This window comes from Eptatretus burgeri, chromosome 7, assembly GCF_056783735.1.
Source record: "Eptatretus burgeri isolate ZD-2024b chromosome 7, Ebu_testis_v1, whole genome shotgun sequence".
NCBI classification, from domain to species: domain Eukaryota; kingdom Metazoa; phylum Chordata; class Myxini; order Myxiniformes; family Myxinidae; genus Eptatretus; species Eptatretus burgeri.
Genome location: NC_140967.1, coordinates 103054121 through 103067069, shown reverse-complemented (window position 1 = coordinate 103067069; position 12949 = coordinate 103054121). Strand labels below are relative to the sequence as shown.

At 45.7% G+C, this 12949-nt stretch overlaps 1 protein-coding gene and 1 long non-coding RNA gene across 6 annotated transcripts in view; one reads left to right on the top strand and one right to left on the bottom strand.

Moving 5' to 3' along the window:
• Positions 1-12949, bottom strand: part of SCGN (secretagogin, EF-hand calcium binding protein) — a 110063-nt gene that overhangs the window by 33780 nt on the left and 63334 nt on the right. The window lies entirely within an intron of this gene.
• LOC147023963 (uncharacterized) overlaps positions 1-12949 on the top strand; it is a 56606-nt gene that overhangs the window by 1512 nt on the left and 42145 nt on the right. The gene's annotated exons all lie outside the window — the stretch shown is intronic.

Below are 12949 nucleotides of genomic sequence, written 5' to 3'. Positions count from 1 at the left end.
ACTTCAAAGAGGAACAAGCAGCTGCAAGCCGTGCGAGATGGAGTAATAACAGGTCTGTGATGCCCTTTGATGCACGAACGAACGCTGCACTGGATGGACCAGCATGTACCGTGCCCTTCGGCGACAGGCTCGGGTAAATCACTGAGCCCCATCCGTGATGGGGACTGGGGCTTGAGACAGTGTCCCACAAACAAGGAATTCCAAATATTAAGCGTGAGTTATCAACTCGTGTTGATCAAGTCTCTGCCCTTTGTACACACCGCCTGTCGTTACTACCGATCGGACGGTTTGGTGAGATCCTCGGATCATGCCCTGCACGGGCCGTTCGCGATACACGTTACACAATGTTGTTGCGTCGGCTCGTGCTGGCGCGCCGAAAACATGAGCGAACTTGACTGTCGAGAGGAAGTAAAAGTCATAACAATTACAAAAAAAAATGGTCAAACTGACAATAATAGAACTTCTACTGCAACCAAACTGGAGAATCTCCCTCAACTAGGGATCGATCATCAATCTTTCAAATCATTCCTTCAGTGAGGCTGAAATGAGCTTGCTCTCGAAGGGTCTAACCATTTTCCCAAATCGCTTCACAAATAGACCAAGTCCAAATGAAAGAAGATGCAAAAGACTTCTGTAGCTGAATGCATTGAGAGCACACACATAGTACCAACAGCCCCACGGCAGGCAACACCAACAGATACTCATACAATCACCTACACTGATACAAATACACCACAATTCACCTTACCTAAACTAAAAAAAAACAACATTTAGACACCACGTGTCGACAATCCCCATCTTACACGTCTACATGGAACAAGCGAGTAATCAAATTGAAAATGCGGCTCAAAAATATGATTAATTCAAGACATACGGACAATCTTCCAAAGGCAGAGCGGCAAGCACTCCACGTTCTCCAACGTAATAAAGACTTATCAAAAAAAAAAGTCTTTACAATAAAGCCAGCAGATAAAGGTTCTGCCATTGTCATGACGTCTACTCTCGATTACATTGCAGAAGGCGATCGCCAACTCCATGGTGATGCCAACAAACATCTCCCATCCAACCCTGACCCGTCTACATGTCGGAGAGGTGAAAATGGTAGTAGATTGTATCCAGGCAGATTAAGGTGGTTAAATCTCGCTTGGTTCCTATAAAAACCCTCGGTGTCCTTATCGTTATTTTCTTCCGAAGATACACAAGGTAAACAATCCAGGTAGACCAAATGTATCTGGCTGCGCATGTCAAACTGTTACATCCCTCGACAGTCTACAGTCTACATTAATATCCCACATTCAGAAAGCCTTTCCGTATGCCGCAAAGCACTGGATACAATGACAAGTTCCAAACCCACATACCCAAGACCTTATGTGCGGATTGGAACTCATGCTCAAATTAAATAATTTCCAATTTAATGGATGGCATTACAATTCAAACTCAGGGTACTGCTCTGGGCACACCTGTTGCACCATCATATGGCAACATCGTTATGTTGCAGCATCGTATGTCAATACGGCATCTTAGAAAAAAATCCTGGGTACATTATATTGATGATATCCAGGTTATGTGGTCAAAATCCACCCACAGTCTCACACGGTTGCAAACAGCTCACTGTCCAAAGTTCGCTTTCGAGACACGTCACTCACTCTTCAAAACAACTGACTTCAAACAGAACTGTTCACCAAACAAACACACACACTTTTACCTTCTACCATCTTCATCTGACCCTAAACATACAATTAGAAGCAAACCATACACACATCTGCTCATCTGCTAAGAGTAAGACACATCTGCTCAACAAAAAAGGCAGAATAAACTTCTCTCTGCCAATTAGAAACACTTAGAAACACAAATCCAAACCTGTAACTATGTCCACTGGTAACGAACTACTTCCCAACCACATCCCAATTGCCTAGTATTTTGGACAAGGTTCTTCCTCTCCGCCATCAATCAGAAACACTGCACCACATTTCCTGAACCTCCAGCAACATCATTTCAATCTGGCCGTACACTCAAGGACATTTTGGTCAAAGCAAAACACCCACAGCACCTACACCAACAAAAACCATAATTATGAAACTTCGTGATTGCAGATATCTAGTTATTACTACGTCTGCAACTCATTTAATTTCTTCCTAATATAGATATGTATATTATATTACACCTACACCTACACACAAACACACACATGGGGTCCGCCGAGCAGGCTCGTAAGACGTCGGCCATTATAAAGCTTGCAGTGTAACGGTGAGAAATTTCTGAGGGTACCCGAAGACTCAATAGCTCAGTGGGCTGTTGCTGTGTAAGCAATGAGGTCCTTGGGTTTGAGTCCTGGGTCGAGTCAGAATTTTTTCATACTAGCCCCACGCAGGAATTTATTCTCGTTTATTAAATTTATTTGGATGTAAATTTTATTAATTAGTGTTCTCCCTATTCTCATCATAAAGGTTTGCTGAAAAGTGTGACAAAAGCTCAAATGGTAAACGATTTCAAAACCCCGTCTCACACTGCAACGCGGATCGGCTAATGAGGCCTATTTGTACTTACTTTGACTTTGTCCTTTGACCCAATTATTAATGAGCGTTCTCCATATTCTCATAATAAAGATTTCTTGAACTGGGATGGAACACGAATCATAATAAATGGCCAAGACCAAGAACAGTATATCAATGGCTTAAAGAAAATGGCAGGACTGAGCCAATCAGACAGGTGTAGGTCCCTTTAAAAAGGAGAGACAGAAAGCACATGCTACTTCCTATCGTGATGTAAAATACTCATGTCAGAACACCTGTACACACAAAGGTACAACAAGGTATGTCGAGTAATCCACTGGTACATCTGCAGAAATTTCAACATCCCAGTTCCACAAAACTCATAGAAATACGAACCAAAAGCAATAATTGAAAACAAGGACGTAATGCTCACGTACGACCTGACGATCCCATCAAGCGTGAACATAGAAAACAAAGCACTGCAACCAGACATAGTACTCGGATACAAAAAGGAAAAGATGGCACGTTGTTAATTGAGGTTTTAGTACTCAGTGATTTTGGTCTAAATAACATAGATATCAAGAAAATGACCAAATATCAAAATCTCAAAAATGAAGTGAAAAGATCCTGGAATCTGAAGAGCATCGAAATTGTACCGGTCAATAATTGGAGTAACGGGAATGATGAAGAAGAACCTCACAAAGATCCTTCAAACCATCCCACAAACAAACTAAAGTTGGAGGCTGTCCGGGGCTCGGTGACGATGCTGAAAGGAGTACTCGGAACAAAACTTTCACAAGAAAACTTCACGATATTCCACATTCAGAAAGCCTGTCCGCATGCCGCAAAGCAATGGATACATGACAAGTCCCAAACCCACATACCCAAGACCTTATGTGCCTTTAGATAACTTTGTGCATAAGCACAAAGACAACAAAATTGCCGTTAATCACGATCCTTCATTGAAAGAAGGTGGATATTTGGACTCCTGGGAGAACTCTGTGATCTCCATAATTGTGGTTTCAGAAGGTGGAACAATCAATGACGCACGCACGCACGCTTGCACACACACACACACACACACACACACACACACACACACACACACACACACACACACACACGTCCGCCGTGGCGGACAGGATGTAAAAAGGAATTCCCATCCGTCACGTCAGTCCATGAGGACCCTGGACCGGTAAGCTAGGGGTTAATGTTTTCTATTTTTGAAAATTAAGTGAACCGTTTTGGGCTGTTAATACATGCATGCCTTTTAGTGGATGTAAAATTCTATTTGAGGCCTGCCAGGATGGCCTCGAGGTACGCATACTAGTCTCTAAGCTGTCTCGCCTGGGTTTGAATCCTGACCCAGTTATAAACTGTCATGCCAGTTTCACGTGCAGGGAAATTCATCAATGTGTATGCCATCCCTCAGGTGGATGATAAACGGGTGTCTCGTCTGCCGGCACTATTAGGTGGACATTAAAGACCCCACGGCATCCTTCACGAAGAGTAGATGAGCTATTGCCGATACCCTGAATAAATTACAAATTTATGCCCGAACTACTGCTGGGAAGGCAATGGCAAACCGCCTAGCGTGACAAAAAATACTTAAATGCGATCACATGGGAAAACAGGATATCATAAAGCACTCCAGGTCGAAAAGTCATCAAGACTAGGCCAAATCACTGCTGAAGGAACAATCCGAGCTAAGATCCAATGTATCGGATCTAAGCAAAGCCATGAAGAGAACTGAAGCAGAGATGAACATGGCCGTCTTACCTGCCAGATGTAGTATGCTCCCTTAGCCTATCATGATCTCCTGACACCGACAATCAGCAGTATTTTATGTATTTATTTCTTTAACATGATCGAGGTTCATGGAAGAGCTAGAGCAGAATGAAGGGAGGGGGGAGGGAAAGGCGGAACCACCAACAGGGGGTCCTTTTGTTTTTCTGGTTTCAAAGTTACAGCCGTCTCATTTTGCAACAACAAAAGACACCTGGATACTGAATCAAGCTGTTGCACCTGTACTGACAGAAGACCTTGAAACCAGCAAGGTTCACCCATTTTCAGTTTCAATCAATAATATTAGTAATACGAGAAGGGCACTTGGTGGAGCGCATACCTACGCATACATTACGTATACCATACATTACGCATACCATACATTACGCATACCGCGTAATGCCTGATCCACGAGAACATATCGGGCCCAATACATTTTTGAAATATCAGGCTATATTGTTGCGAATCTGGAAGCCATGGGCACTCAACATACAGGTCCTATAGAACAGTTATATCGGTAAGTATGTGTTTTTAGTTAGGGTCCCCGTCCCGTGTCTAATGGGTGATAAATGTACATGCGCTGTGCGTTATTTTGATAGTTAGGGTTTTCTTTTATTTTTAAATCATCAACTACTACAACACGCCTTCACCTCGCTTCCTCACACCGACGCCATTGTCTGCGTGCGTGTCAGCACGTACGTGGGCTGAGCCCACGCAGAATAATGTTCCTCTGGCTGTTTGGTGGGCAGAGTTCAAGAAAGAGCTGCGTGGCAGCCCCTCAACCAATCAGCGTGCTACGGGTGGGGTGGCCGCCGTTCAGCCAATCAGACCCCGCGGGGTGAGAAAGGCGGTCCGTGTGACGTCACCACGCCCCCGGGCCAATCGACGGACATGCCGCTCGTTTTGCCCAGTGACAGGGCGATGAGCAATTCTGCGCGCCAAAACCGTCCAGTAAGGGAGAGCGGGCAGGGCGGAAGTGTTCCCCTCCCACCCCCCCCCCGGAGACAGGGTGAATAAGGGGTGCGGAACGATTGGACGACAAAGGAGAGCTTGAGAGACACCATCCCCCACGAGAGCCGCAAGGGTTGTGCGCCGCGTCCCTGCCGACAACACCGAGCGAGAGCTTGAGAGACACGATCCCCCCACCAGAGCCGCAAGGGTTGCGCGCTGCGTACCTGCCAACAACACCAAGAGCTCGAGAGACACCATCCACCACCAGAACCGCAAAGGGTGCACGCCGTCTCCCCGAAGGAGAGGTTTGTTTGCCAGGACAAGCGCCGAACGGAGCCGAGGAGGCTGATCGCGGCTCGCCTCTCGCTGGTGCCCGGTTCGAATCAGCTCGAAGACCACACAAGGTGGACAGATCCGAGAGAGAGACAGAGAGACAGAGACAGAGACAGAGACAGAGACAGAGACAGAGACAGAGACAGAGACAGAGACAGAGACAGAGACAGAGAGACAGAGACAGAGAGACAGAGACAGAGACAGAGACAGAGACAGAGACAGAGACAGAGACAGAGACAGAGACAGAGACAGAGACAGAGACAGAGACAGAGACAGAGAGAGAGAGAGAGAGAGAGAGAGAGAGAGAGAGAGAGAGAGAGAGAGAGAGAGAGAGAGAGAGATATTTCGCCAGTCTAGTCAGTAGCAAATTGTATAAGTGCCTTGCTGTACATACGTGCCTCTTATTATTTGTATAACTCTGATTCTTGCGTGCCCCCCCCCATGCCCCACTATAAATTAACCCGTGTGTTAAATGTATCAGTTCGTTTTTGTATTTCTTTTATTGGTTTCACACGGTGAGTGTTGGAGAATTAGCCAGGCTGTTGCCGCTGTAAGGGACATTTGGACCGACGGAAGCTCGGTGACCATCCGCTCAGGTCGCACACGGTTCGAGCACGCTTGCGGCTCGTTCCGTACGAGCGCCGTTGAGGGTGAATTTTCCCGGTAGTTTGGACGACGTGGGTATTTAGGTAAATTTAAATTGGCAATCGACCCTACCCCACGTGTTCGACCTATTGGCGAACTTCGGTCCGATAAGGGACCCTACGGCTCCGGAGTTATCCGGGGTGACGACCTATAAATTCCGGGTGTTCGGTGGAGCCGACTCTACTGCTCCATGTAGCGGTCGTGCTCGCCGCCAATACTCGGCCCCGCAACAACATATCGTTTTAAGCCCGATCTCTCAATGGGGAAGAATCACTTCAAAAACTAATAATAATTTTCGTTTCCAGATCCAAATTCGGATCTTCACCAAAATTTAATCTCTTCTTCCTTGTCACACAGCCAATGTTTCCACCAAGTTTCATCCAAATCCGTCCACAACGTTTTGAGATATCGTGCTATATATCGGTTTAGCCCTATCTCTCAAAATTATCAGATCCGGATCGGGATCCAGAAACAAACAAACAGACAGAGGGGTGAAAACATAACCTCCTTCACCTTCGGTGCAGAGATAATGAGTGTAACCACTGGCCCATCAAAGCCTGCACTACTATTACCAGCATATGCTTGTTTATCCACAGGCTATATTTTTAAATGCTGAGCATCAAGCAAGGAAGCAGCATGGCCCATTTTTAAGGTCTTTGGTATGACTTAGCCACAGTTTGAACCACCAATCTCCCTCCCAGGCTCAGAGCGGACGCTCTAACCATTTCACCATCGAGTCTGGTACAATGGTTCAAATGAGACAGGTATAAAGAAAATGAAGCCTGCAAATGTCAGACTCAGACTTTATGATGTCAATCAAAATAGAGTTGTTACCCGCTTTCTTGACATTTGCTCATCAATGAGATAAACTGCCAAAGGAATCTACAATATCCTGGATAGAAAGTCTGGAGAGCTTCTTCAATGCCCACACAACCTGGTGTTGGCTTAACAGTTAAGGTAGATCTTAGGGTCTTGATCTTAGGGTCTTGAGTTTGAGCCCCCTGTCGTGCAGATGTAATAACACCAGGTGGGTTGAACCAGCCTGTCATCCTTCCGAGGTCGGCGAAATGAGAACCAGCTTGCTGGTAACAGGGGGCACTGCTTCAGCGGCACAGTCAAGCTCCCAGAGAATGATGCAACCAGCAGCCACAGGCTGCATATGAAACACAACAACGCAAATCCATGGAGCATGCACCTCTGTTCGCACTGCCAACACATCAATGAATGCAATTATAAATGAACAGGATAGAACAAACATTATAGATATTTGTGTAGAAATTACAGGCTCAGACTGGGAATCGAACTCAGATCCTCTGGCAAACCGTACCAGTGCTCTGCGATCTGAGCTATCTGAGCTATCTGGGCAACCCACTGGCTGAGCAACGCAATTCCTCCACATATAGAAATGCCACTTTCTTCCCCACTGCTTCCAGGGCACTCGCTGCCAACCATAGGAGCGTTGCTCAGCATCAGCGTCCACCAACATCAGTGAATATTGGCGGCATCAGTGAATCCAGCTCGCTCAGATGGCAGAGCACTAGTACAGTTAGTTTGCCAGAAGACCTGGGTTCGATTCCTGGTCTGGGCCCGTAATTTTTCCACACATTTCTATAACATCAGTGAATATTGGTTTTTGCAATTCGCTGAAGATCAAGGAGTGTTGCCAATACATCAGTGAATATTGGTATTAGCAATTTGTTGAAGACCTGGGTCCTGAAGTGAAATCCTGCAATCCATTTAAATGGCAGTCCCTGCCATATAATTCATAATGCTGCTGAGCAAGCAGGTGGTGCTTTCACCGAGACGTGTGGGTTTGATGTGAAGTTCACTATTGATCTATACTACTGGTTTGACAAATCCACAGAGCGACAGGATGAGCTTAGATCCTACTACTGGTTCTGTGACTACTTTATTTCTGTAGCAGCTTATTGGCAAGGGTTGTACTGGGTGGTTTGCCATTACCTTCCCAGGTGACCAAGAGTACAGAGCAATTATCAAGCACTTTTCAACCAGATGGCTGTCTTTACAGACTGCGGGGGAGCGAAGCCTGAAGCTGTTTCCAAGTTGGATTTCACATTTTGAGTCAGAGAGGGCATCACAAGCAAAATTCTCAAGGCCTCAGGGAGTCTTTAATAACCCACTGACTGAAGCATACTTAATGTGCTTTTTTTCAGTCTGTGCTGCCAAACTTCACACATGCAAAACCTGTGATTGCACAGAGAAGAACCTGTGATTCATGTCCTGCAGCCAGAATTAAGAAACTTACTCAAGAATGTTCTCGGAAAGTTTGTCACGCCTTCTGTTATGATGGAATGCCGAAGGGCAAGGGGATTGTCTTCCGTCGACTTCAAAGATCCAATCAATCAAGTGGAGGACAACAAACTCCTTGTTGTATTCATAACACGATAATGGTCTTGCCAGCTTCATCAGAACGGAGTCGTCTCTGACTAAAAGTTTGCAGCTTTCTTCAGGGAAGCCAGATGGTTTCTTGTTCAGGCTACAGAGTACCTCGTGAAGTGATGCCCTTTGGAAGATGACCTTCTGAACCATGCTACCTGGCTGGAGGCTGAGCACAGATTTGACAACAGCTTCTTTTTAGCGGAATGGACCAACTCGATGAAGAATTCCTGAATTGTCAGATGTTGGTGAGAGAGGCCCACATTGATATGAGGGGAGTGCTGTGTGTTGTCGTGCAGTATAATGACAATCATATAATAGTGAAATGGGCATTTATGAAACTTTGTTCGTTAGTAGTTTCTCACAAGTTATATTTTGAGGATGCTTGAAAGAGATAGTTTGTCGGCGACCGGCCTTGATGGTGCTGGCCTTCAATCAGAGTTCTCTCGGATCACGTGCTGTAATATTTGCACACTGTAAGGAATACACTGTTAAACTGAGAACAGTGTATATTTCTGCAATACTGTCAATATCTGGACATTACACCATCTTCAAGCCTTCCTCAAAGTCCAGGAGCAGCCGGAGGATCCTGCCCCTGGACCCCGCTGGGGGCCAAGGCAGCTCCCAGACCCAGACTTTTGGAATGAGTCTCACTTCAGACTATAACCGCAGATCGAGAGGTCTGTACACCATCCGTATACTGTCCGTTACCATATCCTACATGCAGTCCGTTACCTTATGCATCGAGTTACCATATACTGCACTGCTCAATATCGCAATTCATGTTAAACCCAATTTTCTCAGAACGATATTAACACTTTTCACTTCCCCCCCCCCCCCCCCACGATTATTCTTCGTTCAAATGCAGTACAAGGCTGCGTCGTAGCACCATTGGCTGAGGGTGCAACTGTGCCGCTGATGCAGTGCCCTCTGCTGGCTGGGGCAGGAATTCGTAATTTGTTTATGGTGCCGGCGATAGCTCGCCTACTCTTTGTGAAGGACACCGTGGGATCTTTAGCGTCCACCAACTAATGGTAGGATATAGGAAATCTGTTTAATGTCCATCCATGGGACAGCACACACATTGATGAGTCACCCTGCCCGTGAAACACCAGGATGGCAGTTTATACCATGGTCGGGATTCAAACCTAGGCTAGACAGCATAGATGTGAGTGTACGTACCTCCAGGCCATCCTCTCCGCCCCTTTCCCCCACTGAAAACACCACAAAGTTTCAGATTAAATAAATAATGAACAAGATAAAGGTGTAGGGAAATATTTTAAAAGTTGATGCCTCGAGTGGTTTGTGGTGTAGATGTAGATCTACGTTACGGTATATATGTATTTTTACCTTCGCATTCTGCGGAAGGTTATGTATTGGTCTCTGTGTATTTATTTATTTGTGAATGTGTGTGTGTGTGTGTGTGTGTGTGTGTGTGTGTGTGTGTGTGTGTGTGTGTGTGTGTGTGTGTGTGTGTGTGAATGTGTGTGTGTGTGTGTGTGTGTGTGTGTTTGTTTGTTATTCACATAACTCAGAAAGTATTAAACCAAATCGCTTGAAATTTGGTGGGATGATGAGTTATTATCCAAGGAACATTTGATTAGATTTTGGGAGCGATCGGGTCAAAGGTCAAGGTCAAGGTCACGGAAAGGTCAAATTCGTATTTTTACCATAGCACGGTCAATTTTGATCTAATTGGCATGCAACCGATGCCAAAATGTTCAGAATTCATTGCCCAATCTTGTGATGGGCGACATGACACAATTACCTCATTACCCTTGTTAGTGGTTGGGAGTCAAAGGTCAGTGGGGTCACGACCTTTCAAAATATGCGGTTTTTGTCATAACACGGTCAAATCAAAACCGATTTGCATGAAACCAACACCAAAATGTTCACTGTTCTGTTCCCCCCACTCTCATGCCAAGAACAAAAAAGTAGCGGAGGCGAAGGTATGCGCTCTACCGAGTGCCCATTCTATTTCTATGAGTGGTGCATCGTGAGGATTCTCAGACTGGGTCCAACAAACGGAGACACACAACAGAGAACACAAAACCACCTTCAGATACCTGCTGCTGGAACAATGAAATGGAAGTAAAAACAGCACCCATTGAACCCTTTGCTGAAGCGGGCAGGTCTTGTGATCCCAGTGGTTATTAAGTCTCAGTTAATGAGGCACTCGCTGCTTGTTAGCACTGTTAACCATGGGCTTCAAGCCTATCATTAAAACTTCCCGCTGTGGAAATACCGAGCCGTGGCTTTACTCTGGATCGTGTGCACAACACCTCCATTTGGGGTGTGCCATTGTGCCGTTTGTGTTGTTTATTCAATGATGCCTCATTTTTATGTTCTTAATGTAACGCAAGTAAGGATAAAAAAAGTAGAAATACACAATGCTTCTTTGCCATCGGGATATGACATGTTCATCAATTCCCAATGCGTCAGTTTAAAGACAAGGTAATTTGACTGAACAGAGAATGTCATGAGCATGGACCATTCATCCATCCCATTGGGACCATACTCTGGACAGAGCGTTGGTGTTGCCTAAAGCATGAGTCACATTTGCTCTATGGCCAGGATACGGCGGCCGTACCTCCCCCTGAATTGACAGAAACGTGCGGCGGCCGCAGAGTTTCTGAGGTGGCCTCAGGGTGGCCCTACGCCGTATGGCTATCTTCTACAGGCCGTAGGGGGTCTCCGTGGAATTAAAGCGCGGAGTTATAACTTTTTTCATTTCTAGGTTGGCCGTAGCAATTCGACAAGCCGTAGCCATGACGTAGATGTGTTCCACGTCGACCGTACGTAGGGCGTACGGTGGGCTTGCGTTATTCGTGCGTTTTCCGTAGGCTCTTATCAATGAAAATGAATTTTGCCAACCCCCAAAAAATTACGACGGCCGCACTATGTCCACGTTCGCCTTAGGGCCCCCTGCGGTCGCCTTGCGGGCACCTTGAGGCTACCTTGCGTCTGCCTTGAAAATTATATGGCCGCCGCAGGGACGTCTTAAGGTCACGGTGCGACATCAAATCAAAGACCGTACGGTAACCCCACGTTTTCGGTCTCCAAAATTTCTAAATACCCCGTGCGTCTACCCAAAAAATAAAAAACATATGTGACTGCTACATTGTGTGACTGTGAAAATACTGCGGCCACCCTATAATTGCTAGTGTCCGAAGATTTTTTAGACCCTACGGCTGCCGAGCCAAATGTGACTGAAGCATAAGCAGTCTCCTCGGCGATTGGGCACAATCCTGGACGAGTCGCCACTCTAACACAGGATACCAGCAAGCTGGCACTCATTTTGCCGACCTCAGAAGGATGACAGGCAGAGTCAAGCCCACCACCCTAACCATTAAGCCAACACCAGGCATAGTGTGGACCATTTGGGTGATAAAGCTATCATGCCAGGACGATGGACCACTCCCACCCAAAAAAAGGTGACATGCAACACCGATTCACATAATTTTTATAAAAATATCACAAGTAACACGAAATAAATGGAAGGAAAAGTATTGAACTCCAGAGATACCGAAGGAGACGGTCCCAATCGTTTGTTGGAGATGAAGGTTCTCCAAACTTTGCTGAGAGAGAGAGGAGTAAAAGCATGTCCCTATTTGAGTGACCGGGGTGGAATCCAAACTGATCGAAAGAGACCACGTTGTTTGAAAAGAGGAACGACTTGACATGAGCAGCAATGATGGATTCCATGATTTCCCTAGGAATTGTAAATAAGCTCATTGGGCTGTACAATGAAAAACTCGTGAAGTCTCATGTCAATCTCAGTTGGCAGAGCAATGGGTGGAATTAATAGAACGTCGATCCAAATCGGTTGTGGGAAGCTAGACTGAGAAGCTCATGTTTCGGGTGTTAACCCTTTGTTGGATAAAAAGAGCTTTCTCTTTACTGGTTTGTAGTTTGAGAGGATCAGTGATTGAACCCTTCCGGTGGACGGGAGCGATGTTTGCCGACTTCTAGGAAGACGAGAAGTGGCCATAGGAGAAGGACGTGCTGAATCGAGCATGTCCTTAACCTTGCTGAAATGAGCTGAAAATCCATAACATTGATGTGTTTCCACAAAATGATAAATCCATAATACTGGTGTGTTTATAAAGGCTGATAATCCATAACCTTCCGTCCACCAAACAGTGATGACTCCATTTACATCTCCCTCTCCAAAAACATGGACCAACTTCGATCCTCTCATCCCAACTCTCTCTTCCTCATATGTGGTGACTTCAATTGACATCATGCCAGTTGGCTGGGTGTAGGTACCACTCTCACCTGCCATGGCATTTCAGCAAAAGACATCTGTGACTCATTGGGACTGACACAATCCGTCAACTTCCTGA